Here is a 6,599-nt window from a genome sequence, read left to right on the forward strand (position 1 = left end):
AATAACGGGGGAACGAAAGTTATGGCAAAATATAAAGAAATTCGAAATACTAAACGGCAATGCCAGACGTGCCAGCTGCTGGTTAGTTTGTTAATCAAAATTAAATAAAAAGTTAAGGGGGTTTGCGTAGTTTGCATTAGGAAAGCAGATTCCACACTTATCTAAATTTCAAGGATTCAAGGGCAAGTTATAAAATAAAAGTTTCAACTGGAAACAGCCTCAAAGCTCAATAGAAATTTTGATGCCTGAATTTGGATTTGACTGGCAGGGCCTCTGTTCATCGAAGGCTGAGTTCGTCGAATATTTAACCGAGATTCAGGCTTTGCTTAGTTAGGTCTATTTTCACGGTGACGAGAAACCTTGTATTCGGCATAACCTTTAGATTTTTAGTGCAAAACTTGAAAGCTAATTGTACAGATAGTAAACCAGAAATGTGGAATGATTCTTAAGAGGTAACACTTGTTCGCCAGTTAACTCTTTATTTAAGTGTGTAAGTAAGAAGCTACGCAAATATAAAGTTAGTTAACTGCCAGATGAGAGCCAATTTTCTACTGTGAAAACAGCTTCTGACTTTGAAAAACTTTCTCTGTTTACAGTGTGTGTGTGTGTAAGGGGCGTTCCCTTATAGCTGTAAAATGTATACACATATATGATGATTTAAATCGGCCATGGCCAGTTCCGCAGGAGAAGCTTTTTAACGCTTTCAGTAGAATCAAACCAGCGATAAGCAGAGAGAGCTTTTACTCTGCGCGCGCATATACAAAATATATAGAAAGCTTAAAAGAGCTTTGCCCGCGGGCAAGGAAATGTCCATTGCCGGTTTAAACCAGCGATGGACCGAGAGAGCTTTTACTCTAGCACGTGCGGGGGCAAGGCGGTGCCAACCCCGATTTAAACTAGTGGCGTCACGGGAGAGCTTTTATCGAATGAACATCCTTACAAAATGTATGTACATATAGAGAAAGCTTAAAAAGCTTTGCCCACATGTGCTTTTTTTGAGAACCACCGATCTAAAAAGACGCGCAGAGAGTTAAAGCTCGTTTTTGATCGCCACAAATTTAAATCGTCCCCGGCCGCATAATACCGCGTATCTCACAAATGCAATACCTCGAATGAGGTGGCATAGAACAAAATTATTTTGGTTGCCTTGTCTCATTGCCTCCCTGCTTGACAAGTAAGCTTAGTTAGCAAACCATTCAAACGTTTTGAAGAAAATAAGTTTCTTCGCCCCTATGCGAAATTTTCGTACTATCATACACGTGGTATTGCAAAAGGACTACTAGACTACTGGTATTACAAGAAATGCCATACGGCTGTAGAAAAGACAGGGCCACGCAGCAGGAAATCGAGACGTGCAACACAGTTAGACCGGGCAAAATATGTGAGAGCGAAGAACTATAAATACTAGGAACTACGCCAAAAAGTGTATCAGCAGTAACATGGCTTACGCAATGTTTAATGCCCGAGAGTTCGTGCGAAACCAAACCGGACAACCTAGTCACCGATGTCACGAATTTATTTAAATTACAAAGAGAACATTTCTCCGCCCTGTTGAATAATAACAGCACTGACACTAGCGGAGGTGATGAATCCGAGCTCCCAGTTGATGAGGACTGAGTCTATGTGCCACCACCCGGCTATGGAGAGGTACAAATAGCAATTTCGCGCCTGATAAATCAAAAAGCTAATCAACTACTGAAATAGAAGTGTACTCTACCCAATTTACAAGAAAGGCGATGCCGACATATGCCTCATATACCGCGGGATTAGCCTTCCAAGCATCGGATATAGGGATTTATTAAAGAACGAACAATGACAATTACCGATGAGTCGGCTCTGTCAAAATTCCTTAGGCGGTTAAGAGCAAAAACAAGAGTGCGATTTTTTAATGCTTTTTGTTTGACGAATTCTAATTTTTTGCCACTTGGACAGTGTTACCGTATTTCTCCCCAAGAATTGAAGCGTGTTAAAAACTTTTTGAAGAGCCTGGGGAGGATCGTGCTTTTGGAGCGGACCCAGCCGACTGCGTGGCTGTCTAACCAGATAACTATGAACGCTCCTTTCAAACCCATTCCAAGGCTTCCCTTTGACACAGAACTAAAATGCTACCACCTCGGCTTGATAAATAAGAACCAAATAAATACACAAAATTATAAAAGAGGAGTACATATACTAACATAGAAGCTACCAAATTAAAGCAAACAAAAAGAAGAAAGCCTAAGAAGTCAACAAAATGAAATGTCACAATGAAGCAACAATTTTTCAATTAAAATAAGTATACGTTTAATAATTAATGTTTGTACACAGAGAAAAATATATCTACATAATATATTTATGTACATACATATCAATATATGAAACCTTAGCATCAAAACGCCGCATTACTTAATTGTTCTTCATAAAACAATTAATATTTAATTAAATTCGTAACAAAAGCACAAACAAAATTCCTTAACAGATGTTTCCAGCCAGTGACACATAAAGGTCAGCTGCTTGTTTTGACAGGTATGTATGTATGTATGTAAATTCAAAAACTACTCAGAAACTTTCTTGTCACGTAAATTTCGAAAAAAAGAGAATATTGTCTTTGTACTGCCAAAGCTTGAATCTTTGTTGTTAGTTTTCCATTAGAAACCATAAACTCATTATGAGTTGAGTAAAAGCGCCATTGTCATCATTATTCATTTAACTGGCAGGAAAGATTAAAAACTTCCATTGTTCCACCTTAATGAAGTGCAACTAAGTGTGGGCAGGTGGATGTCGCTGACAGTTTTCATACTTATTTAGTCGTTGGTATTTAGAAGGTTGCATTTATTAGTTGAAACTTTCGCGCGTTAATGTAGGCGAGTTCGCTCATTTATGGCTGAGTAGACAAAAATATAACGTGTGCGTGTGTGTGCGAGATATGGCGGAGGAAAATTAATGTAATTTCTATTTTAAAGTAATAGTAACAGGTTGACCGAGCTTTGCTCGGAGTGCATATGTACATATATGTCAAGGTTTGCGTATCACATAATGGTTACTTGGATAGCTTTAGATCTAAACTAATACCTCTTTCTATAAAAAGTAGCGAAAATCATCGTTTAAAAGTTTCCGTGTTTGTGTATAGTTGTTGTTGAAACCTATTCAATTTAAATTGTTTTCGCATTTTGTTTTACTTCGTATTTAAAATTAAACTTTGTAATAAAGATAAATGTGATGATGAAAAAATGAATGATAAAAACGTTTAAGATAAAAAAATTAAGTCTGATGAGGAAATGTGGTGATTTCCGAAATAGCTGTCACTTCTACCATTTTTTCAAATTATTGTTGCTTTTCCACAATAAGTTTTTCATTAAAAATGGCCTCGAGCTCAATAAAAATTGTTGAATATAAAAAAACGAAAGAAAAATTGAAGGTAAAGACAAAAAGGAAAACAATGAGAAATACATAAGAATTGAGGTAACTGAAAGGGTAAGAACATTTATAGAAATTTTTCGATAAGAAGCGAAATAAATTCAGTCATAAAAAATTTAGTTATCGAAAGTTATCAAGTTACCGAAATTTATGGAATAATCGAAGTTTATAGTTATTAAAATATATAGGGTTGAAGTTATTGGAATTTTCAAAATATATCGAGTTATCGAAATTTCAAGGTTATAAAAGCTTAACGAGCAATCACTAATTATTGAATTTTATCGTGTTACCAGATGGTATAAAAATTAACCGACTTATCAAATTTTATAAAGATATCCAAAGTTGATCGAGCTATCGAGATATATACATTTTTGAGTTATCGAAGCTTATTGAGCCCTCGAAATGCACAGTTATCGCAATTTAAAGAAGTATTATCGAAATTAGTCAAATTATCGAATTTAGTAGATTTATAGGATTTTAGTGTTTTTGAAACTCATTGAATTATCGATATGTATCAAATTATTGAAATTCATTGACAAACTGGAATCTATCGGGTCAATTACAAGTCCTGCCAAGCACCTCCAAAGACCATCAAACTTATAAAAAATTGTAGTCACCTTTAAGTTCCAAAGCAGGAGATTTTCCAGTTAGGAATTTTGTATCTTATAAGTTAAACGAAGTTAGAAAACTTCTCCAAGGGTCTTAAAAAAACTAGAAAAACGGTCGAATTTCGACAGTAATGGCGCTCTTAGTACATTTAATTTGATAAAATTGTCTGCAAAAATGCCATCTACATTATTTATATCAAAGTTTTTGTGTTTTAAACTTATTTTCGAAAAATTTAATTTTTTATAACGTATTATAGTTACCAAGTAATATGTCTTTGCATATATTGGCACTTAATTTTTCTTTTAATTAGTGATTTTGTAGTTTGCCTAAATATTATGGCTATACCTTTCCATCTGATGCACTTATGATTTTTAGATGGTTCCAAGAAACAAAAAAAAAAAATAATGGAGACCACCACTTTTTCACAAGTGGTCTCACAAAGGCCCCGGCGAGATTCGAACTCACGATCTCCTGTTTACTAGACAGGCGCTTTAACCAACTAAGCCACGGCGCCATGGTGACTAGCGGCGGCTGATAAGCTAGCCAAAAGAGTGAAAGCGGAAAACAGGAAAAGTAAGAATAAGAAGAAGTAAAAAATGATCAAACAATATTTGCAACAATAAATAAATTGAAGTGCGATAAGAAGACGAAGTAGAATAAAATAGGCCAAATTGATATTTATAGATATGCCAATTTTACATACATACATATCTATGCGTGTTGATGCGTATGTAAGTATGTATGTAAACTAAAAACATTAGGAGCATGCTTATGCATTTCACAGCAAAGGTTACGCTTTATTGGTACAAATACTAAAAATAAATAATTTAAGGCATTATTATTGTTCGAATTTAATATTTTGCTTCCAAATACACACAAATGGCAATATTATTAAATTATTCTACTTGCGAACGTTAAGATAGTAAATGTTGTCTTTTATTATATTTGTTTTGATGTATGTACAGTGACTCAAACAAATGACCACGTGTTGATTTCCTTCAAATATTCGTAAAGTTTTTCGAGCTAAATTTTGTTTTGTTATTTTTATATAAAAATATCGTCTAAGCTTTTATCAAAATTTCAACAACAAAATTTCAAAATATCAACGCAAGTTTTTGTAAATTGCGCTTGTTATATTAAAAAACTCGAAAAAGTAGGCTCGGAAAAAAGTTCAGAATAAAAAGATGAAATTTTGATGAAAATTTGTTGAATTTTCCTAAATTTAGTATAAAGTTTGAAACTGTGATTTTCACGGTTTTGGTTAAAGCTTAGACCATATTTTTATATAAAAACAACAAAAAATTTTAGCTGGAAAAATATTACGAAATGTTACAAAAACAAGTAAGAGCAGCGCTGTCTTCGGCTATGCCGAAGGCTTCATACCTTTCATGAATATCTGCAAATTTTACTTTGACAGATTACTGCTTTTGAATACATCTGCATACATCGATAGAGGAGTTACATACTTATATAAAAAATCGCATCTAAACAATCAGAGGTATGGAAGATATACTTTATATGGCACCAATCTAAGTGATTTTCACTGCTATGTGATCGGTATGTAAACCGGTAACACAATTTATTGGGTTTAGTTTCCTACATAAAGGAGATATATGGCAAAAACTGGTATCTGAACAATCAGTGCTATAGGAGGTAAAGCTTATACAGCATAGATTTTGATGATTTTCTCAGTAGACTTTGTATTATTATTTATAAAATATCTTACGAAATTTATCGGTTTTAGCTATTCAAATAAAGGAGTTTTACCGTAAAATCCCATATCTGAACAATCAGATGTATGGAAGATATATGTTGTAGTCATCCGATCCTTGTTATTTTCACTGTAAGTATTCTGTAAATAATGAGTGAAAGTGGTGCGAAATTTCATGTTCCTAGCTGCATAAATGGAGGAGTTATGATAAAAGACCTCATATCTGAACAATCAGTTGTATGGGGTCTGCAGGTTATAGTGACCCGACCTTTGTTATTTTCACTGTAAGTCTTCTGTTGATAACTATTGAAAACAGTGCGGAATTTCATGTTCCTAGCGATATAAATGGAGGAGTTATAACGAAAAATTTTATATCTGAACAATCAGTTGTATGGGGTCTATAGGTTATAGTGACCCGATCTTTGTAATTTTCACTGTAAGTATTCTGTTGATAATGGGTGCAAGTACTGCAAAATTTCATGTTCGTAGCTGCATAAATGGAGAAGTTACAACGAAAAATCCCATATCTGAACAATCAGTTGTATGGGAGCTATAGGTTATAGTGACCCGATCTTTGTAATTTTCACTGTAAGCATTCTGTTGATAATGGGTGCAAGTACTGCAAAATTTCATGTTCGTAGCTGCGTAAATGGAGAAGTTATAACGAAAAATCTCATATCTGAACAATCAGTTGTATGGGAGCTATATGTTATAGTGGTCCGATTCTTCCGGTTCCGACAAATGATTAATACATTATAAAAATACACCCACCTACCAAATTTGATCCGGATATCTCGAAAACTGAGAGACTAGATTGCATACAAACAGACAGACAGACGGACAGACGGACAGACGGACAGACGGACAGACGGACAGACGGACA

General features: G+C 34.5%; 1 protein-coding gene and 1 non-coding gene across 2 annotated transcripts in view; one reads left to right on the plus strand and one right to left on the minus strand.

The window, feature by feature from the left end:
* The window catches only part of LOC118741833 (adenosine 3'-phospho 5'-phosphosulfate transporter 1), a 128,792-nt gene that overhangs the window by 10,137 nt on the left and 112,056 nt on the right, over positions 1–6,599 (plus strand). The gene's annotated exons all lie outside the window — the stretch shown is intronic.
* Positions 4,446–4,519, minus strand: Trnat-agu. The gene has a single exon. It is a non-coding gene; the product is annotated as a tRNA-Thr (tRNA).

This window comes from Rhagoletis pomonella, unplaced genomic scaffold, assembly GCF_013731165.1.
Source record: "Rhagoletis pomonella isolate Grant_MI unplaced genomic scaffold, Rhpom_1.0 Rhpom_scaffold_00001, whole genome shotgun sequence".
NCBI lineage: Eukaryota > Metazoa > Arthropoda > Insecta > Diptera > Tephritidae > Rhagoletis > Rhagoletis pomonella.